Source organism: Anolis sagrei, chromosome 3 (assembly GCF_037176765.1).
Source record: "Anolis sagrei isolate rAnoSag1 chromosome 3, rAnoSag1.mat, whole genome shotgun sequence".
NCBI classification, from domain to species: Eukaryota; Metazoa; Chordata; class Lepidosauria; order Squamata; family Dactyloidae; genus Anolis; species Anolis sagrei.
Genome location: NC_090023.1, coordinates 103,681,869 through 103,705,521, shown reverse-complemented (window position 1 = coordinate 103,705,521; position 23,653 = coordinate 103,681,869). Strand labels below are relative to the sequence as shown.

Here is a 23,653-nt window from a genome sequence, read left to right as displayed (position 1 = left end):
TGCGGGAGTGTCCCCGACTTCCAGGATTCCAAGAGATCAGTGAAGAAGGAAGAGACAGAGACAGCTTTTGCAAGTTCACAGAATTTAATGCTTACTCCGGGTAAGGGTGCCCCAGCTTCTCAAAATGGCTGATGTGGCACAGAGCACTACCCCAAAAGCATCCAGTATTTATAGGCAGAATTACCTAGTTTGCACATGCGCATAACTCTCTTGACATTTACACAATCTAATCAATATCAGTTTGTCCTCGAGGAATCGTGGCCAAGAACACTTGTTGGCAAGATACTATAATTTCCACTGCTCCCCTTTCATCAGCTGACCAGCCACGTTCCTAGATGAATTACGTAAAAGTGAATCTTAACTTCATATATCTCTTCACACATATATGACTCCATATATCTTCATATATGTATCTTTAACTTATTCAAAGCAAGCATTTCCCTTATTAATTCTTCTGTAATTACTTTCATTATTTTCCCATATTCTTACTTATGTAGGATTGTTCATAGGACAATGCCTGCCACATAATGGGTCTGGGAGTTGTGATGAGGAGGAGGATGGGTTGGATTAGACTTGTGTGCAAGAAGTCAGAGATGTATGTACACAACCTACATCCAGTGATACCTTTGAGGGGTTTTCTGGGGATTGGCAATCTGGTAATACATGGGGAGACCCAAGTCTGGATAAGAGATGGAAAAGTTGGCGGGATGGGTGTTGGCGCTCAGCTGTAGAGGCTAAAGCAGCTGACAGTGATGAGGAAAAGGCGGAGGACAATTCATCAACAGATAATGAGCTGTAAGATAAATGTGGGCACTGGAGCAATGAAACTTTGCAGAAGGCAAAGTGTTAGATTCGTGCCTGGGTCTTTGTCGCTGCCATTTCTCTTGTTGGGTCCTGGAACTACAGGTTGCTGTATTCTCCGTGTATTGACTGGCTTGGAATATCGTGAATGCTGACTTCCCCTCTTCTTGACTTCGGATTGCTTGGACGACGCTGTTGCTTTTTGGACTTTAACATCTTCTACTGGACTTATTTCGACTTTGGACTGCATTTGGACGATGGCTTTGCTTTTCTACACCTTGTTTGTTTGCATTCTTTGAACTCTTTGATTTTGAGGCATTTTTCTCCAACGTTTGTTTATCCCAGATTATATGCCGGTTTAATCTGGATTATTTGCTAAATTGAGTTTTTACCTTGCAATTTGCTAGAGACTTTCGGTTTTGACCAGGGACACTGAAGTAAGTATCCCTGAGTCCTTTTTGTTGCCTTAATAAACTTTGTTTATAGTTTATCCCTGTTTCTGGCTCTTTAAAGGCGTCTGGATCCCGACGGGGTGGGTTGAGGGTTAATTGTACTGTGTGTGGTGGGTTGCCTATGTATGTGTATGTGTATAGGTCTGCAATGTGTATGGTTGGTGTATTACCTTTTTAAAATTAAAAAAATATTTAATTTTTTTAAAGGGAAATGTTCCAATACTCTGCAGTTATAATGGTTAACTGATTGCTGTTGCTGCTGTTGTTGTGCACCTTTAAATGTGTAAGGAATCAATAAACATCCTTTTACTTACAGAACAAAATGTAATACTGAAAATATTAATTGATCAAATGCAGTACTGAAAATGTGAACACTTTTAAGGAAGGCACAAGATGCTTTTATTACTTAATGTTTTTGATACTGTGTCACTGGAATGTCCTGTTCTGAGCTCTCCCCTTTGGTTAATACTCTAATGAAATGGGGAGCCTCACCCAAATCCCCAGCCAGTCTGTACAAAGTACTTAACGGCAGAAGATGAAACTGATAACCAGAATTGTGCAAGCAATGAAACGTGCAGTCAGGCATTTGCTAAAACCATAAATTGTAATGCCATTTCCAAGCCTCAACCTTGGGGCAGGGACAGTGGACCTCAGGGTCACAAAAGATAACTGGGGTCAGGTCACAGGGGACAGGGGATGGGACTTCAGGGCCTCCTTCACTCTTCTGATTTGATCCTCAGCCTATTTCTTATCAAGATGTAAGCGCAATTTCTGCTCTTTTGTTGAATGGGAGGAGATCTTGGGATTGAGGTGAGCTGTGTTTTGTCTCCCCAAATGATAGGACCTCTTTGCTCCACCCAATAATTTGGGAATTCTATATTTGCTCCCCACATGTTTCCATCAAGAAATCTGCAGAAAGCCATTCTATAAGCAGTCAGTACAATAAGAACATCACTTTTGATTACTCTTATATTGGAAACAGGCCATTCAAAATGACATTTCAAATATGGTGGAGAGTTTTGTTCTCTGTGAGAGAATTTCAGTGTGGAGACAGGTCAGGGAAAACAATCAGCCTGACAGCCAGTCTAGGAGATGAGTGCACTAGAAACAACTTTCCAATGCAGCACCTCTGGGCTTCAATTTCTGGTCATGGGAATAATTTTGAGACAGGATTCTCAACATTCTGGGGGCCTCTGAATACATTTGATTTTTTAAAAAAATATTTGCGACTTTCCAACTATATCACTTTTTTTTCTTATTCCCCAGTTCCTCTCTTTTTCCCTTGGTATCCCAAGTTCATTTTAGTTGCTACAAACTGAGCTCAAAATGCCAGAGTAGATTACATTCAATTAATTTAGCAAGAGAGAGGAGAAGAGGACGTGGAAACTTGACTTTCTCTGGAAAAGTTCCAGCCCCTCTTCACTTGTGCATTCTTTCTCATTAATAACTTTCACCATCTTGACCACATTCTGGTATGTATGATCAGTTCATTTTCATGGTTTCCTCCTTTTTGTTGAAATGCTTGTGGATTTCCATGGTTTCTCTGTGTAGTCTGACATGGTACTTGGAGGAAGCCATGAAAATGAACAAAATCTGGCTACCAGTATTAAAATGAACCAACCTCGACACAGCATATTGTTTGAGAACACAGAAGTGCTGGACCACTCTAACAACTACCATGTCGGACTACACAGAGAAGCCATTGAAATCCACAAGCATGTGGACAATAGGGATCCTATTGTATTGGAGATCACCCACACAACAGAATGGAAATAGCACTCAGCAGGAGAACAGGTTCCATCGATTACAGTGGCTACTTCCTGCTACATAGAATCATAGAGTTGGAAGAGACTTTGTGGTCATCCAGTCCAACCCCTTGCCAAGAAGCAGGAAAATCGCATTCAAAGCACCCCCAAAAGATGGCCATCCAGCATCTGCTTAAAAACCTCCAAAGAGGGAGCCTCCAGCAAACTCTGGGACAAAGAGTTCCATTGCTGAAGAGCTCTCACAACCAGGAAGTTCTTCCTAATGTTCAGGTGGAATCTCCTTTCCTATAGTTTGAAGCCATTGTTCCACATTCTAGTCTCGAGAGTAGTAGAAAACAAGTTCGCTCCCCCTCCCTATGACTTCCCTTCACATATTTATACATGGCCATCATGTCTCCCCTCAGCCTTCTCTTCTGAAGGTTAATCATGTCCAGCTCTTTAAGCCACTCATCACAGGGTTTGTTCTCTGAGCCCTTGATCATTTTGGTCACCCTCCTCTGGACACATTCCAGCTTGTCAACATCTCCCTTCAATTGTGGTGCCCAGAATTGCACACAGTGTGATTCCAGGTGTGGTCTGACTAAGGAAGAACAGAGGGGTATCATGACTTCCCTGGATCTAGACACTAGACTCCTATTGATGCAGGCCAAAATCCCATTGGCTTTTTTTTTTCTTTTTTTCTTTCTTTTTTCTTTTTTTCTTTTTTTTTTTTTTTTTTTTTTTGCTGCACATGACATTGTTGGCTTGTGTTTAACTTGTTGCCCATGAGAACTCCAAGATCTTTTTCAATGTACTGCTGTTGAGCCAGGCGTCCCCCATTCTGTATCTTTGTATTTCATTTTTTCTGCCTAAGTGGAGTATCTTGCATTTGTCCCTGTTGAACTTCATTTTGTTAGTTTTGGCCCATCTCTCTAATCTGTTCAGATCATTTTGAATTCTGCTCCTGTCCATGCGATTCAGGAGAGTCAGTTTAGGATTCATTGCATAGCATAACTCTGGTTCTTAGACAAAAGAATCTCCATACAGGATTCACCATTTTTATTCACTGTGTTAACATTCTTAAATGCCATATATTTTGTCCACTTCTTTATTTCTTTCACCATCACCATTAAGAGCTGTGAACGGAGTAGCTTTATTTCTTGAAATATTTTCTTATTATTAAAAGGTTTTTCCCAGAAAAGTTTTGGCTCTCCGTTATAACCCAAATTCCAGTCCCTGCACTTTACTACTGCCCCCGCTTAGAGATATAGTGTTCCACCTTATACTGCCATTTATTCCCATTTTTGTCATCTGGCACTTGCACTTTATCTATCAGTTCTTCCTCACAGCTAATTGTACCGCCCTCCCGCCCAAGCCCAGAACTGTGTTGCTATTTCAGGCTATTGGTTGTCTGTTTGGTGGTTGTTTTATATTGTACTAGCTGTGCCCTGCCACGCGTTGCTGTGGCCTATAGTAAAACTTATCAAAGTTGAGGTAGATATCTGGACTATTATGAAAGAGAAGTCCCTACCTATTCCTTCCCCTTTTTCCTCCCCCTTTCTCTCCTTTCTTCCTTCTCTACCTCTTTCTTTCTTTCACTACTTGGTTTCATCCTTCTCTCTTTCCTTCATTCCCTCCCCCTTTCTTCCTTTCCCTTTCTTCCCTCCCTGTTAGCTTCCTTCTTTCACTTTTTATTTCCTTTTATTTTACCACCATCATAACAATAACAATAATGCAATGCATTGCCTCTGGGACCTGACACCTCTCCCATTCCCCCAGGGTCTCATAGGAACAATAGCATAATAATAATAATAATAATAATAATAATAATAATAATAATAATAATAGAAATAACAACCTTTACCCGCCACGTGTTGCTGTGGCCCATCTTCCCTCTTTCTCTCCTTCTTTCCCTCCTTCCTTCCTTCCTTCCCTCCCATCTTTCCTTCTCCTCTTCTTTCTCTATCTCTTTCCTTCCTTCCCCCCTTTTTTTTCTTTTCTGCTGTCTCTCTTTTCTTTCCTTCCATCTTTCCTTTCTTTCCTTTTCTTCTTCTTTCTCTAACTTTCCTTCCTTCCCCCTTTTTCTTTACCTCCCTTTCTCTTTCTTTCTTCTTTCCTTCCTTCCTGTCTTTCCTAGATTTTGACAGGGCGGGAAGGGGCGGGGTGGGGTTTGGAGGTGGCGTGAAGTAAAAGGAGGTAAGATTGGGGTGGGGGAGTGATGGAGCGTGGGGTTGTGTGTGTGTGTGCGGCGGCGGGGAGAGTGATGGAGCGTGGGGTTGCGTGTGTGTGTGCGGCAGCGGGGGGAGTGGTGTCGTGTGTGTGCGTGCGGCGGCAGGGGGAGTGATGGAGCGTGGGGCCGCGTGTGTGTGTGCGGCGGCGGGGGGAGTGATGGAGCATGGGGTTGCGTGTGTGTGTGCGGTGGCGGGGGGAGTGGGGTTGCGTGTGTGCATGCGGCGGCGGGGGGAGTGATGGAGCGTGGGGTTGCGTGTGTGTGCGGCGGCGGGGGGAGTGGGGTTGCGTGTGTGCGTGCGGCAGCGGGGGGAGTGATGGAGTGTGGGGTTGCGTGTGTGTGCGGCGGCGGGGGGAGTGGGGTTGCATGTGTGTGTGCGGCGGCGGGGGGAGTGATGGAGTGTGGGGTTGTGTGTGTGTGTGTGCAGCAGGGGGTGTGTGTGTGCGGGAAGCGGCGCGGCGGGGCTTGGAGTGGGCATGGTTTCCGCAGAGGGAACGTTGGCCAGAAGGCCATGTGCGCGCGCCAGGGAACTTGCGGCTGGGCGCCAATGCGCATGCTCAGTTGTTTTGCCGTTTTGTGAGTGTGTTGTTGTGTTGTTTTTCATTTTGAGTAGATATGTTTGTACCTTGTGGGTTGTGTTATGGGCATGGGAATTTTGGTTAAGTTTTGTTGGGGTTTTTTTGAGTTTTGTTCTTTTGCCGTTTTGTGAGTGTGTTGTTGTGTTGTTTTTCATTTTGAGTAGATATGTTTGTACCTTGTGGGTTGTGTTATGGGCACAGGAATTTTGGTTAAGTTTCGTTGGGGGATTTTTGAGTTTTGTTGTTTTGCCATTTTGTGAGTGTGTTGTTGTGTTGTTTTTCATTTTGAGTAGATATGTTTGTACCTTGTGGGTTGTGTTATGGGCATGGGAATTTTGGTTAAGTTTTGTTGGGGGTTTTTTGAGTTTGTTCTTTTGCCGTTTTGTGAGTGTGTTGTTGTGTTGTTTTTCATTTTGAGTAGATATGTTTGTACCTTGTGGGTTGTGTTATGGGCATGGGAATTTTGGTTAAGTTTTGTTGGTTTTTTTTAGTTTTGTTCTTTTGCCGTTTTGTGAGTGTGTTGTGTTGTTTTTCATTTTGAGTAGATATGTTTGTACTTTGTGGGTTGTGTTATGGGCACGGGAATTTTGGTTAAGTTTCGTTGGGGGATTTTTGAGTTTTGTTGTTTTGCCGTTTTGTGAGTGTGTTGTTGTGTTGTTTTTCATTTTGAGTAGATATGTTTGTACCTTGTGGGTTGTGTTATGGGCATGGGAATTTTGGTTAAGTTTTGTTGGGGGTCTTTTGAGTTTTGTTCTTTTGCCGTTTTGTGAGTGTGTTGTTGTGTTGTTTTTCATTTTGAGTAGATATGTTTGTACCTTGTGGGTTGTGTTATGGGCATGGGAATTTTGGTTAAGTTTTGTTGGTTTTTTTTAGTTTTGTTCTTTTGCCGTTTTGTGAGTGTGTTGTTGTGTTGTTTTTCATTTTGAGTAGATATGTTTGTACCTTGTGGGTTGTGTTAAGGGCACGGGAATTTTGGTTAAGTTTCGTTGGGGGATTTTTGAGTTTTGTTGTTTTGCCGTTTTGTGAGTGTGTTGTTGTGTTGTTTTTCATTTTGAGTAGATATGTTTGTACCTTGTGGGTTGTGTTATAGGCATGGGAATTTTGGTTAAGTTTCGTTGGGGGGTTTTTGAGTTTTGTTTCTCCGTTGGATGCCCCTAACAAATTTATATATATATATTATGCTGTTGTTGTTTTATTTGCTTGTTGCTGTTTTATGCATTTTAATGTTTTATTTTAACTATGTTGATTGGGCTTGTCCCCATGTAAGCCGCCCTAAGTCCCTTTGGGAAGATGGAGGAGGAGTACAAAAATAGTTGTTGTTATTGTTATTATTATTTGAAACACAACGAGATGAGTCCACAGCAAATAAGATCACTTTGCTGGCTGTTGTATTGAATCACATGTCAGACACTTCCCAAGTGTCTAGGATTGTGTGATGTATCGGCAAATAATGCGTGCAGATCCCAGTAAGGTGGCCTTCTGCAGCTGGCAGATGGTAATTTTGTATTATTATTATTATTATTATTATTATTATTATTATTATTAAAGTTCTTTTTTCAATTTCTTTTTCTTTTAAAATTTATTATTTTTACTTTATTTACTTCCATAAACAACATCATAGATACTTCTTTTCTTGAACTGAACATCCTTGAAGCCAGCTGCACCTAGGAGTGTCTTGTACTCAGACAGGGTCCGTTCCTTTCCTTCATAACTAAGAAACATCACTAAGGAGTAGATATGAGCTGGTAAAGGCCCACTTCTGTCTTCATTGAGAACTGCCGCCACTATTAAAACACCACCACCTGTTAATTGATTTAAGAAAGAGAAGACATCATTATTATCTATTACTGACCATAATCCTATCATGAGAAATACTTGGATATGTTTGCCAGCTCACAAAGAATGAAGATATGTTTTTGCAAATGTATCTAATAGAGCAATGCACAATGCTTTTGCCCACACTTATACAGATGCAGACCACAATACTCCTGAATGGGAAATTTTGATCCTTTTATTAATCCCCAGTAAGAACTAATGGTTAATTGGTTGGAGTTCATTTAGAGCAGTGGTTTCCAACCTTTGTTCTTCCAGGTGTTTTGGACATCAGCTCCCACAGTTCATAACAACTGGTAAACAGGCTGGAATTTCCAGGAGTTGGAAGTCCAAAACACCTGGAGGACCAAAGTTTAGGAACCACCAATTTAGGGGATCTGCAAAAAGGCATGGATTGCCATCCCCCATGGTGTCATCTAGTCCCCCACCTCACCCCCAGTAGTCCAGGTCCCACAAGGAGCAAACACATTTTGTATGCCCCTCCTCTACAGCAAGATTTCATATAAAGTGTTCTGACTTTTGTGACTATAGACAAAATAAAAAAACGGAACTTGCAAAAATATTTTTATTCTATAATTTCCAGAACTCTATTGAACAATTCTGTCCAAATCTATTAGATTTGGCCATTCAGAAAGAACTTTCAAGCATATTAAGAAAGAAGATATGCTTATGAAGAAAAAAACATTCCAAGAAAACAACTCCAAGGTATATAGGAGCTAACTGTCTGGGACTGTGTCTACATGAGTCAAATAATGTGGACCCTCCTTCAAACTGGGGTGGGGAGTCCACACACTGGACAGGTGAATTTAAAGGAAAACTGCTTCATCCAGCCATTAATGTGGGTAAAAAAGAAACAAAGATCTTCAGTTATCCTGAAGTTTTGGAGTGTGGATCTTTGGATTGGGCTGAATTTGGTTCAATCCAATTGTCCACTCGCCTGAAGGTCCTACGACCTTATCAGATGGGGCAAATTTAGCATCCTAAGATGCTTTTACCCTATCTTATGGATGGAGCCCCATGCCAGGCATCACACAATGTTGTGTGACATCCAACAGAGCCCCCACCTCCAACCCATGCAAAGCTAAGGTTCTGACAATGCATGGTCATATGCTAGCTCTGATAGTTACTTAAGCCTGGATGTAATTGTTGTGGTCCTTACCCTTAGCTGTGTTCATGAGTTATGATAATAACATATGGGGTCCTTTATTTTGTCCATCCCTACTTCAACGGTCATAATGTAATCATTTGATCTCGCCCCACATTAGATAATAAAACCTTCTTCCAAATATGACCGATAAACTGCAGAGCAGCCAATGGGTGAATAAACCTATCCAGATAATGGACATGAGAACATTGTGTTTTACTTGATATGTTGAAGACAGTGCAAGACTGTAAGACAGAATGTTTTGGGTGCAGTAGGGGACAAAATACCTCAGTTACAGAACACATACTTGGAATACATACTTGCGGTTTCGAGACAGAAAAGAATTTACTTGAAACCCTGAATAACTGCTGATAGTGACTACACACCCTTGGATCAATGAATACTGAGGGTCCTTCCACACAACCATATAACCCAGATTATCAAAGCAGATAATCCACAATATTTGCTTTGAAGTCTATTATCTGAGTCAACACTACCATATAATCCTGTTCAATGTGGATTTTATGCAGATGTGTGGAAGGGGCCTGAGACTCCCACAAGCAAATTAAAGATATAGTATATGGTGGGACCAAGAACGTTTGCTTGTCCATCATAGTCTGTAGAGAGCCAACTTCTCCCTATCCCATACTAATTAAGTTCACATACTATACCTGGTTTACAAGCCTTGTACAATTTACTTAGCAGAGCCACACATTTCTCATCATCCCAGCAATGGAGGATTCTCGCCAATATATATAGATCAGCTTCAGGGACTGGATCATTAAAAAAATCACCTGCAAAGTTAGAAGAAGGCATCTGTTTGTTTGAGCATATTGCTTCACAAAAAGCAATTATTTCTATTTTTTAGAAAACTCTTTATTATATTACATTATTATATATAAAAATATATAGATTTATATACATATACACACATTGATAACTGGCAAAGAGAGGGAGAAAAAGTGGAGTCAGTGACAGACTTTATATTTCTAGGTGCAAAGATGACTACAGACACAGATAGCAGCCAGGAAATCAGAAGACATTTACTTCTTGGAAGGAGAGCAATGACCTATCTCAATAAAACAGTTAAGAGTATAGACATCACACTGGCAACGAAGATTCACATAGTTAAAGCAATGGTATTCCCCATAGCAACCTATGGATGCGAGAGCTGGACCATAAGGAAGGCTGAGCGAAGGAAGATAGACGCTTTTGAACTGTGGTGCTGGAGGAAAGTTCTGAGAGTGCCTTGGACTGCGAGAAGATCAAACTAGTCCATACTCCAGGAAGTAAAGACCGACTGCTCACTGGAGGGAAGGATATTAGAAGCAAAGATGAAGTACTTTGGCCACATAATGAGAAGACAGGAACACTTAGAGAAGATAATGATGCTGGGGGAAATGGAAGGAAAAAGGAAGAGGGGCCAACGAAGGGCAAAATGGATGGATGGTATCCTTGAAGTGACTGGCTTGACTCTGAAGGAGCTGGGGGTGGCCATGGCCAACAGGAAGCTCTGGCCTGGGCTGGTCCATGAGGTCACGAAGAGTTGGAAGCAGCTGAACAAATAAACAATAACAAACACAAATTACCTGTAGCAAAGAGCAGAAGGATTCATGCTGTTCCATGCACAGAAGCACACTGGTCTCAAAATAGAGTTCTAGTCTATCACAGTTGGAAAGACATTATCCTCCCCGGCAGTTATTTTACACCAATTTACAGACAGTTCTCTCCTCCAGTAGAGGGGGTGGCTGGGGGCCTAGGAAGACTGATCAGAGAGATGATATTATCTGTGGTTTCAAGTGCTAGAGAGGCTGAAAACTTTTTTTTTTTTTTTGGTTAGGGATAGAGTTACATGACTCCATGTTTCCAGTTAAAATGAAGAAACAGTTGAATCAACTTCTTTAAGAGAAAGGAAGTGGCCTATCTCCTCAGGATAGAAAAAGGGAGAAATGGAATGGCTTACCTCGTACCTGGTTGCCTTCCCATTCACCAATCACTCTACATAACTGATGATTTCTCTTTGCTTCCAAGTAGAATATATCAGCTGGTGCATTTTATATGTGCATTGTAGAGTAAAGCATTACCTAAAGTTTAAATCTAGGTACATTCACAGAAAGCATATCTTACCACTCTGGAAAGTAATCTGGTGTTCCTCTGATGACACAAAATCCTTCTTTCCTCTTTCTACCACTTCAGGCAGGTCAAAAATAGTCACAGTAGAATTTGGGTACAATGAAACATATTTTTTGGAAAAGTAGCCACTACCTCCTTTAAAAAAACAGAATGTGAAGTAAAACATTCCATATGTTGTGTGTCTTTTGAACTTCTTCCTAAACATTTTGCATAAAATCTTATTTAATAATTTCAGTTTCTTTTGAGGTTAGGATCACCATTAGTTAGAAGCGAAAGGGCATAATAGGAAGTCATGACTCAGTTGAAGAGACAATAATGTAGAAGGCAGTCAGAAATGAAGACTGCATTACAGTTGGATAGACTCAGGTCACATCCGCACAGGCAGTATAATCCATCTTGAATCCAAGTTGAGGCCAGGGAGTCTACAAAACTTACATCCCTGATTTGACCTTCAGCTTGTATCCAACTCTGGATCAACAGCCTCTGTATAAATGGAGTGCTGCAACTGTACTACATGTAGTGCTGGAAATTGGAAGATGCGTGAAGAGCTCTTGTCAGAACAGTGTTAACCCCCAGGGGTGAGAAAAGCGGTATATAAATGCTGTAAATAAATAAATAAACACTTCACAGAGAGAAACTGAGTACACAGCTCCAAGTGAAGGTAAACAAATGCCTCCAAACTCCCAACAAAGACTTTATCCTACTGAGGTGGCCAGAATAGACATCTCATCACCCTTAGTGTGTAAATTGTTTATTGATCTGACAGTATGACTTCTTTGGCCTTCACAAACATCACATTCCTCCCCATCTGAAAATTAAAATGTGCATTTACCTGGATCATACACTCTCATGGCTGCTTCATCTATTTCTCCTGGCCACACTCCTCACCCCACCATGACCCCTTCCCCTTTTTCCCCTTTTCTTTAAAGGCAATTGCTGCCCAAATTTATACAAGACAGACAGCAGATGCTGTTGAAATGGGATCAGACAGAATTCTTAAAGAAAGGAAGAAACATCATGGGAAGTCTACTGTCTGATCCCATTTAAAAGAGCTAAAATAGCTCTAGAATAACCCATAGGATAATGTCTCACGTAAACTAAAGAGTTCCCATAGGAATACATTTGTCAAGCACTGATCAGCTGTTCTCTAGCAGCATGTTTTCCTGCAGGAAATAAGAAATAATAATAATCCTGTGTTTGGATGGATCCAGATTCAGTGGAGCTTTGTGGACTCTGTGGCAGCTTTGAACTTTCCTCAAAGCTCGTGAGGTGCCTGTATGAGCATAACTGCCAGTGAAATCTTTAAAAAGTGGATCCCGGAATGATGAGAATTTTTTGCAATCCAGGATGTGTTTGTCACAAAATATGCACTTTTTGGAACAGCATTTTCCCTTAAAAACAATATTTCTGTAGAGTTTTTTAGGCAGAAAACGTTGATTTCTATGAAAAAATAACATAAAAATTTTAAAATGTGAGAATTTTGCAAAATAAGGCCCAGCTACTACATTACAAAAAGAAATTCTGCACCAAAAGCTTAAAAAGTAAAAAAAAAAAATCATTCTGGTCTGTATCCAGAAAATGTTTATTTTTAAAAAAAAATCTACATGCAAATTTTGCATCAAATAGATTACTTAAACAAAATCTCTCTTTTAAAAAAATCAAATATACTTTTTACAGTAGAAGGAAAACTGATAAAATTACTCTTTGCTTTCTTTCAGCATGAAAATAGTGGAGAATTATATCCTCAGGCAGACGAGGAACAGTCAGAAGCAGCGGATTTGGCAGAACAGAAAAAAAATCCAGGTGAAAAGGCAACAATAAAAAAACTAATGGAGTTGGTGATGGTCAAGAGAGGAGGCAACTGCTGGCTTCCTACAACTGATTTAGAAACACCTATCTTCTGGGGAACTAAAAGTATTACCAGATGCTTACAGAGTTTACTGTGTTTGCCTTGAGTTCACCCCCTCCTCCAGATGGAAGTTTATAAGGATTTTCTTGGGAGTTTATTCCGTGTGTGTGTTGGGGGAGGGGGGTAGCATCATGTAATCATGTATGTGTATGTGTATTTTTATTGTGTTATACTCTGTTGATTGGTCTTGGTCCCCATGTAAGCCATCCCGAGTCCCTTTGGGGAGATGGAGGCAAGATACAAAAATAAAGTAGTTATTATTATTATTATTATTATTATTATTATTATTATTCACTATGTTCTGTTATCCATTACTTATCATATGTTGTCTGAATTTTCTGGTTTCTCTGTTACAAACAGTTTTCATCCTTATCCCACGAACGAGTGGATTGTCTGCTCTCTCCCCTCCCCCCCCCCCCTTTTTAAAGGCCTTACTTCGACATCACAAGGGCTCAAACTTGTGTTGTATTGACATTTGCAGTAAAAAAGGATAGAAACAGCAGAAAATCCCGCAGTTGAAAACAAAGAAAAATAGCAATCTACTAAAGTAGTGAGATTTCTTAGTTTTAATTTGTTTTTAGAAAATTACTGAAAAGGATTGAGCAACTGCATTATGGCAGAGTTCCAGGAACTCACTGCAAATTAGAAGTCTGCCCACAGGACCGCCCATTTGCCCATGTCATAGATTCAATTCAATGTGGGTGTTCTGACAGCTCCTATCCTACGAGTTTGTGTAGTTTTGAAATGGAATATCCTGGTTCCTGATCTGGAAGATACCCTCAGACTGTCTTCTCCCCCTTCCCTTTTTAAGACAGTTTTTAACATGTACATAACCAATTGTGACAGGCTCAGATGGGAAGTCCACCTGTGTTGTGTGATGAGCTCTATCTCTTTTCATTCCTCAATGGCTTAGAACTGTTTTGAAATAGGGACTAGGGATGGGTGGGATAGGGTCCTTGGATGACACTATGTCCAAATAATGAGAGTCACTTTCCAAAGTGATTCTCTGCTTCTAGAAGTCATTGTGGTCCAACTAGTTATAGATCTCTTTGACAAGCTCTCTAATAACATTCCTCTAAGATAGGGAATGTTCTTCATTAAACTAATAGTGGACGGTACTGTTGTATGAAGGGGAGACTGCTGCCTTTACTATGAAAGAATTACAGGAATGAAAGGCAATCTGAGAGGAACTCCCCTAAATCAATAGTGTTTCAAATGGCAAAAAAGGCAGCTACGAATTACCTCCCAAATCACAAACAACATGGAAACAAGAAAGATCAAATGCCGTCATCACTTCGTCACCATACAGACTCCAGGCATCACCCATGGCAGTGGAGAATTTTTGCAACTCTTCCTCTGACCTAAGAAATCAAAATCAGAATGCAAGATAAACAAAAAGAATAGATGCATCCTAAATCTGACCTGATCCCTATAAAATTACTGTATACACCCATTTTCAGGTCTAAAAATTGTAATAAAAAATCAACCTCATAAGCTAGGTTGCTGTAAATTTTTGGGATGTATGGCCATGTTACAGAAGCATTCTCTCCTGACATTTCACTTGCATCTGTGGGAGGCATCCTCAAAGGTTGTGAGGTCTTAAACCTTGGTTGACCTATCCATGGGTCAATGAATGGCTGCATCTTAAGCCCTATAAAAATGAACCATTCCTTTCTCTGAAAAGGCTATTCTTGCTTAGTCTGTCCTCGAAGAGTGTAAAAGAAGTACCAGCTTCCTCTACTCTCTCTGTTGCTGCACCACTTTTGCCCTTTGAATATCTGGGTAGGAAAATGGAGGTGGATAGAGTCTACTGGCTCCCTCAGAGTAGCTGGCACTTTCCTCTCTACAAAGTCCCTTGATTTGTATGTGAGGTCAACATATACATAAGCTTATTCAGTCCCTTCTCACAAGTTTAGAATATCCCTAACAAAAAATCAGAATAGTTGTTGGCATTCTATTTTCAGATATAAGTGTGTAGCTTTCTTGTTTTCTTTCTTTCTTTTTTGAGAAAAAAAAATAATTTTGCGAGGTTGGAATTTTAAAAAAATGTAGTACTATAACAGAAGGACTGGAATGGACAAAAATAACAAGAAGAGCAGGCGGAAAACTGGAAATTGATATGGGCTTACTATTAGTGACATATGCTGTGCATTTTCCAACAAAAGTGTTGGGCATTTTGTCTGCTATAGAAATCCATATGGTACTGAAAGTTGCAGAAGCAGAGTTGCACATATAATGCTACTGTTCCATTTCACTTGTAGAAATGCAAGATGCATTACAATCTGCATTTCATCCTTGTGGGTTCAACTGCAGTTGTATTCCACTAACATACAAACATGGAAATTTGTGGGTATAAAGTTATACTCTGTTTCTTTGATGTAAGATCTTTTCAGCAGCAGAGAAAAATATTACTGTTACCTGTAGAAGTTCTTATAAGAATCTTTTTCTGAAGTGCCATAAATAAACTGAACCTGATGTTTTCCTTCCCTGAAATAGAACAATGTTTTCAAATGTTAAAAACTAGCTAGTACAAGCAATAAATTCAATGTCAAGTCCTTTGATTATACTGATTCCAACATAAACATGTTCTAAACAGAAAATTGGGAAAATATTTTCAGCACAAGGATCAAATTCTATTATCTGAGTGATCTCCAGAATCATATTCCAGCAAAGAGAGGGCTGAAGAGGAAATAGAGTTATACCTTGAGTTAAGAGCTTAATCCGTTCCATGATCAAGCTCCTAACACAAATTGCTCTTATCTCAAAGCAAAATTTCCCGTTGAAATGCTACGAATCCATTTCAGCCTCTGAGTCTCCCCCGCTCCCCAATTTTCTTTGTGTAAGGAAGGGCAAAGAACAAAGTGAAGAGGCAGAAACAAGCTTGCCCCCTTCTCAATGAGATATCTTTTCAAACATTTAAACATGGCTATCATGTCTCCCCATAGCCTTTTTTTCTCCAAGCTAAACATACCCAGGTCCCTTAGTCACTTCTCATAGGACTTTGCTCCCAAACCTTTCATCATTTCGGTCACCCTTCTCTGGACATATTCAGGCTTGCCAATGTCCTTTCTGAATTATATTGAATTCTGACTAAACCTTGGCTATTATGCTTTGGACATATCACAAGATGTTTGCATATCATTCATTGATACAGTTACCATAAATCAATACCAATTTGAGAGTATATAACAAAATTTCCACCTTTGAGAGTTTGCATTTATTTCTTACCTTACAGCCTTTGTTAAGGATTGCCAATTTAAAAAACCAAGCTCCATGTGTAACTTCAAGTATCGGTACTGGGACTTTGGGCTTGATTTCGCAAGGCAGAGGTTGGCAAGGTGTGTGTTTCTATAATAACCTTAACATGAGACAAAACATTATGCTGTAAAACCCTGAAAGAAGTAGGATAACAGGTAGCTAACCAGTAGTGAGTTGGACCCTTGGACTACAACCATGGAGATCAGGGTTTTCAATTCTCAGGAGGCTGAGCAAGCCACACTCTCAGTCTCAAGAGAAGGCAAAGGCAAACTCATCCTGAAGAAAACTTATTCCAGAAATGACTTGAAGGCATACAAGAAATATTGCCACATCTCATAGCCTGGCCCTGAATCTCCAATTTTCAATAGTCATCACCAGGTGGGAAATGGGGGTACAAATTCTTCAGTTCTTTTGCATGGGGTGGGGTGGGGCTGAATTCAAGGCAATTGTTTTGTGTAAATCTCTAGCTCAGCTAAGAGAATAGCAGCTTTCTACAATTTCCAAGAATTAATTTGTTGGATCCTGCAACTTGCAAATATTTTTCAGAGGGTCTATGATTTACTTAATGGGTATCCTCATTCCTTCCTCATCATTAGGGCCCAGCCCTGCTCTGCATCCAGCTTCTAGAAAGAGTCAACTAATCTATCCATGTTATTATGCTGAGGCTTTAATGCCCTGTTCGTCTGCAGAATTCTGTGAAATGTAGTTTAGGGCAGGGCCTTTTGAATACTTTGCTATGGAGGTCCTTGCATTCCCAAACTACATTTCCCAGAATTCTGCAGGTGGCAGAGGAAAGGGACTACCTGCTTTAAAGCCCCTGAGAGAACGTGTTAAATTTGAATGTCCCTTATCCTGTCTCTCTCAGTAAGGACTTCATCCCACGCGATAAGCAAAGCATTTGAGATTGCTGTTTTCCCCTTAAGCTTCACAATGCCCTGTTTGGAAATTAAACAGATGGGTTTTTTTTTACCCCCATCACATGTTTTCCCTTGTTCCATTTTCTTTTCAGATTATCCACTTGTCTTACCATCACATGGGAGACTTATTTATCCTCCCACTGTCTCCTCTTCCATTTTATTTTGATATTTTTCTCTTGCAGAAGTACTTTTAACACGAGATTCCATTAATGGAATTTCTTCTCTTTGTGAGCATGTCCATTTGAAACCAACAGGCAGTAGTTTTCTGATAAAGTATTCCTGGGGTTTTTTATTGCCCAGGAGTCAAAATACAGTCTATCCTCAATTTTCTTATGGAAAGATATGTTCTCTCTGTCTTAAAGATAAACTATGTGTATCTGTGGGTAATACTTGATCCCCCCCCCCCCGAGGGGGAAACCTCAGGAATAATTCTGAACTGGCACCCTTGCCTTTTAAACCAGATATAGTTACCTTCGTTGTCCTTCCTCTCCATTTTTAGCAATTTTAAACCCACACAGGCCTCCAGCAGCATTTGCATTCCTATGTGGCTGGTACCCAACCGTTCAGCGATAACTGCTGAACTCAGGAGCTATTTTGACTCAAAAAGCAAATCAAATACTCCCAACTCACAGGCAGTAAAGATAATCTGGAAACAAAAGAACAATATGCAAAAGCATCAGTAAAATGTACAGCTTTATACATTCTAAAAATCTTTACAACATCAAAAACAGCAACAAGTGGCAGACAGAGCAAAGAAAAAAGATCGAATGCAAAGATAACTCAGATCCATCACATGAGGGGAAGCGTGAGCATGCATGGTCCATGCAGTTCCCTCCCATAGATGCCGGAACCATGTGCCGTCTCCACCCTCATTCTCCCACGGAGCCATCACGTCATCATTTGATGGAAGCCGGTGGCTCAGTGGGCGACCTAAGCTAAAATCGGCACGTGCCACCGATTTTAGTCCAGTGTGATAAGGTCCTATGATGAATGTATTGCCACCTCTTACGTTTCCACATGTGAGTCTGATGGGGAGGTAGAACTCCAAATGGGGAGATTCTCTCCTTTAAAGGTAGGATTCTCTCCCTTAAAGGGACGGTCACCCTGGCTTCCCCCTCTCAATGTGATGAGGTGGATAGTTAGTACCTCTGTCTTATCTAGATTCAGTTTCAATTTGTTTTTCTCATCCTGCCCATTACCTCCCCAAGACATTAATTCAGAGGAGGCACGCTATCCTTAGCTGAGGCCCTTTCTAAATTCTCAACTAGTGCTTTCTAATAGACTGTATCCATGTAATAGTTCACTATTATCCAAGCTTCATGTTTCAAGCACTGAAACCCCCCACAAAGCAGTGGAACTGCAAAGGGATAGAGTTGATCCTCTAGAGGTTTTGCATTTACCATGAACCCTAGCCACCATAGCCATCATCAAGATCTTGAGGCCTGAGGTCCCAGATGTTTTGAACACCATCTTTTAAGAAGAGTTGCCTGGACCACAGGTGTTTTCTAATAGAGAATTCTAAATATTTAATCTTGACTCAAATCCCAAAAGGGACTGTAAGGCTAAACTAATGTAAAGCTGTGACAAAGGAAAATCTATTCTGGAAAAGCTCTTTGAAATTTCAGTTTGAATTAAATCCAATATCAGTTAGAACACCTATGTGAGTTGCAAGAAATAGTTTGGAAGTAGTGCTTGCTCAGTATTTGCTATTTTATATTATCACAATAGCCTTTTAGGGGAGCCAGAATGTAGTTTGGATATTGGACTAGGGCTCTGTGAAACACAGCAATGGAAACCTAATTGAGCAAGTCACACCTCCTTAACCACAGAGAAAGACAATGGTAAACTCCTTCTGAGCAAATCTTGCCATGAAAGGCTTAGGACCTCTTCACACAGACCAAAGGAGCCGTGCTGCTTCTCCAGCAAAGGGAAGGCATGCAGGGCGGCTTGTGGCACTCCGTGCACCCTCCCTTCTCTCCTCATCACATGGAGGGCAGGAGAGGGTGCTTTGTCACTCTCTCCCTCCCCTCCATCAGATGGCAGAAAAGACACCAACGCGCATTGCCCCACACCCTTTCTACCATCCCATGGGCTTTTAAGCCCCAAAATACAGATAGCTCCATCAGAGCTACCCAAAACATGCTTACCTTTCCATAGTTGAGAGGAAATGCTTTCTGGTGCTTCCCCCCAACTCTGGGAGGAAAAGTGGACAGGGCCTGCCATGCGTTGTCTAATGGCACCCGGGAGGCCGTGTAATAGGACCTCCTTTGCCTCACTAAAAGGCAGCAAAATTGGGCTTAAAAGCACAGTGTGAAGAGGTCCTTATTCAGAGAGAGTTTGCCTTAGGAGCTGCCATAAGTCTGAAATGAGTTGAAGGCACGTCACCACAACCAATAGAGCATTTTAATTACTGTGATATGTTTTTTGCGAAAACTATATATTTTTGCAAAAATTATATCTGGAAACTCCCAAATGTAAACAGTTTCTTTTCCCTGGAAGCACCTGCTTTATAAAGTTGGAACGACTTTGCTGGAAATAATGTTGACGGACGAGTGCATACTACAGTGATACAAATAAGGCATCATGCTGTGAGCTGTGCATCTCTTACTTAGACTGTATCCATGTAATAGTTCACTATTATCCAAGCTTCATGTTTCAAGCACTGAAACCCCCCACAAAGCAGTGGAACTGCAAAGGGATAGAGTTAAATCTATAACAGAAAGTGCAGCCAAGGGATTATGTATCAGTGAAGCAATGCAGTCATCGTGTTGTTAAATAAGTAAAATAAATAAACTTTATAACCTGCCCAGTCTCCCCAAGAGGACTTAGGGTGGTTTCCAACAAAGAAATTGGCAAACGTTCAATGCCAGAAAGAAAGAAATAAACAATTTAAAACAACATAAAAACGTATAGCAACAGAACAAATACGCAAGTATAAAACATGGTAAGTTGCCACTTTTCCTAGTTGTACAATACTGTGGGATAGCAACAACATGCAGTAAAGTCCAGAGAGAGAGAGAGAGAGAGAGAGAGAGGCAGAGGCTGAGGCTGAGTAGAGAAAGGGAAGAACAGGAGGAGGAGTTGAGATGATGCTGGGAGATTTACCTAAATGTCAGTAATGGAGATGAACAACTACTACGTGTTGTAATCTTGTTGGCGATTCAAAATAAGTAATTATTATTGATTAAATATTATGAATCAGGCCAGAAAAGAGCAAACAACAGTTTTCAGATACACCCAATATGAAGGAGCAAGAAGAATTTAACTAGAATGTATACAGTGTGCCCTTGGTATCCACTAGGGTTAAGTTCCTGGATATCAAAATCTGTAGATGCTCAAGTTCCATCATATGCAGTGGTGTAGTATAATAGTGTCCCTTATATATAAAAGCACAAGATTCAAGGCTTGCTTTTGGTATTTTTTACAAGTATTTACAAGCAACATATGGTCCAGTCTCTGAATGCAGATTCTGTATGGAGGACTGGTTGCTTTATAATGTTTATAAAATATAGCTTAACATAACTGTTTCATTGTGGTTTAAGCAAAAAAAATATTTAAAACAGTTTATAAAGAGAGAGAATAAGTTATTGAAACAAAGACAGACAATTTGATGTGGTGTATTCATTAGAAAAGTGAAGCTTTGAAAGTGATTGAAGGTTTATTATTTGATTTGTAGATCTCACCTTCGAAATTAAAACTCCGTGCTGACAGTGAAATAAGGTTTTGATCATTTCATTCTCTTCTACAGAATCCATCCTTCTTCCAGCTGCAGACTTGCCCTCCTTAGCTGAATCTTAAACCTGCTTCTCAAGGCAAAGGGTTTCTTTTCAAGACCCTAGCAACTCTGATCATCTTACTGCTGTGCCATGTGTGCTATATATGCAGGTTTACAATTTTGCAAGAGACATTATCTATAGACAAACATGCTTTCACTAATTACTTCTGTCAACAATCCATGGCAGGACTGAAGACTGACAGGTTCAAATCTGGGGAGAGCATGGATGAACTTTCTCTATCAGCTCCAGCTCCTCATGCGGGGACATGAGAGAAGCCTCCCACAAGGATGATAAAACATCAAAACATCTGGGCATCCCAATTCTCTCACACCAGAAGCAACTTTTTTGCTCCTGACACGACCAAAAAAATATCCACTGTTATGATTCCTTCTGCTGCATTTCCAGATGGCCTCAATGAAAATGTTTTGAGTACAGTGTGGTTTTTTTTCACCAAGGTTTCCTGTTGATTTGAATTTTCTCAATTACATTTTTAGTTACTTGGCTGAATTATTCTTTTCCCTGTTTGTTTTAGAGATTAAAAAGCAAACTGATAATATTCTTTCCGGCTCCTCTAGATTTTTTCTGAATAATCCTAATAGGTACATCCCTGGATTTTTAAAAACTTTGTCATGGATCATTTTATTTGTTTCCTTAATATTTTTTTCCCAATAAGCCAGCACCAATTCACAAGACTACCGCACATGGAAGAAGGTCCCTTTATTTATTTTATACCTCCAGCAGAATCCTGATTGTGAATGATGTATTTTGGCTTGGAGAGCTGTGGTTGCATAGCACCTGGAGAAGATTTTATATAAATTGTCTCTAACTGAAACCACAACTGAAAATTTGAAACCTTTGTTCCACAGATCTTCCCATTTATCAAGATCTATATTTCTCCCTTGATCTTTTGTCCATAAAATGATGGAGGCTTTTATTTGGTTGTCTTCCAGGTTATAGCATTAGATATATTTATACAATCTGGATATTATACCTCCCCCCCCCCCCCGCCACCATTTTTCTAATATAGTTTCAAGTTCAGACTTTTTTTGAGGCAATCCACCCCCCCTGCGCTTCTTCGTTTTTATACCTTTTGTATAATTGGTTAGATCAGAATCAGTCTTTAATGCCCAGTTCTTCTTTCCCCCTCAATGCTCATTGGCTGTTGAGTCTGATAAGAAATTCACCATATGTCGTTATTTCATGCTTGGAGATGGGTCTCAAAATGGCTTCTCCTGATCTCAGACACAGGGGTGTTTTCAGTTCCATGCCTAATTTGTATATGATCCAGACATCTATAAGGCTTCCTCTGATTATATGTTTGTTAAAATCCTTATTCAGTATCTGACCTTCATGCCACCCAAATCATAGTATGTGTCCTTCTAGGTAAATGTAAACGTTTTCCCTTGACATTAAGTTCAGTCATGTCTGACTCTGGGGACTGGTGCTCATCTCCATTTCTCATCTCCATTTCTAAGACAAAGAGCCAGCATTGTCCATAGACACCTACAAGGTCATCTGGCCAGCATGACTACCTGGAGTGCCATTACCTTTCTGCTGGAGCAGTACCTATTGATCTACTCACATTTTCATGTTTTCAAATTGCTAGTTTGGCAGAATCTAGGTCCTTCTAGATTAAGTAAATTTACATTCTTTATAAATTTCATAGTAGGTTTTAAAATCTGGTAAATTTAGTCCCCCCTCTCTCTTTGGCATCAATTAAGTTCTTGTACGTAATTCTAGCTTGTTCCCCTGTCTAAATGAATTTCATGATGTTTCTTTTCTGTAGATTAAAGATTTTGGTCCCTTTAATAATGGGTATATTCTAAAATTAAAAAAAAAATAATTTTGGGGAGTAATCTTGATTATTGCTATCCTCCCCAGGCATGTTAATGGTAGCTTCTGCGAGTTAGCCAGGTTTCTTCTGATTTCAGACCAAATTTTTCGTGGTTATCAAGAAATGAGTTAATGCTTTGGCTCATAATCATGATTCCTAGATACGTTATCCTCGGGACTATCTTGCATACCAGTGCCTCTTCTAATTTCCTAATCAATTTGGTGTCTATATTTTTTGTAATAACTTTGAATTTATCTTTGCTTGTTTTAATTCCCAATACCTCACTGTACAATTTGATTACTTCTAATAATTTTGGAATACTTTCTGTTGAGTTAGCTAGAATATAAACCATGTCATCCACATATGTTCTAGTTTTGATTTCTTGGCCCCTTACTTTTAACCTTTCAATTTGCTTGTTCTGATTCTTATGCTTAGAATTTCAAATCCCAAAATAAACAGCAATGGGAAAAGTGGGCAACCTTGTCTGGTCCCTTTCTGTATATCTATAGCCTTGGTCAATTGTCCGTTTATTTTTAGCTTAGCATTTTTCTTAGAGTATATTGCCCCCACTGCTTTTTTAAAATGGTGGTGCACCTCAAACGATTCCAAAACTTTCTTCAAGTAGCCCCAGCTAACATGATCAAATGCATTTTCTGCATCCAGGAAAAATAATACCAGATCTCTATTGGGGTCACTCTCTGCTAGCTCCAGAATTGTCCTGACATTCCGATTCAAATGTATGTCTGGGAGGAACACCGCATGGTCCTTATGTATAATCTTTGCTAGCACTTGTTTAGATCTATTAGCCATAATTGTGGTAAAATAATTGATAGTCACATTTCAATCATTAAATAAGTCTGTAATTTTTAATTTGGTCCAAATCATCTGATTTTGGGATTAGTACTATTGTGGATTCTTTCCAAGATTCTGGTAACCTCAGTGAAAGTGAAGGACTTAGTAGTAACTTGAAAAACGAAAGAAGGTGAATTGAGCTTTATTATCCCAAATTCCTTTAGACATTGGAAAAGAAAGGACAAGGGCAT

General features: G+C 40.0%; 1 pseudogene; it reads right to left on the bottom strand.

The window, feature by feature from the left end:
- Nucleotides 1-7,399: 7,399 nt before the first annotated feature.
- LOC132769982 (acetylserotonin O-methyltransferase-like) lies at nt 7,400-21,566 on the bottom strand (annotated as a pseudogene).
- Between the last annotated feature and the right edge of the window lie 2,087 nt (nt 21,567-23,653).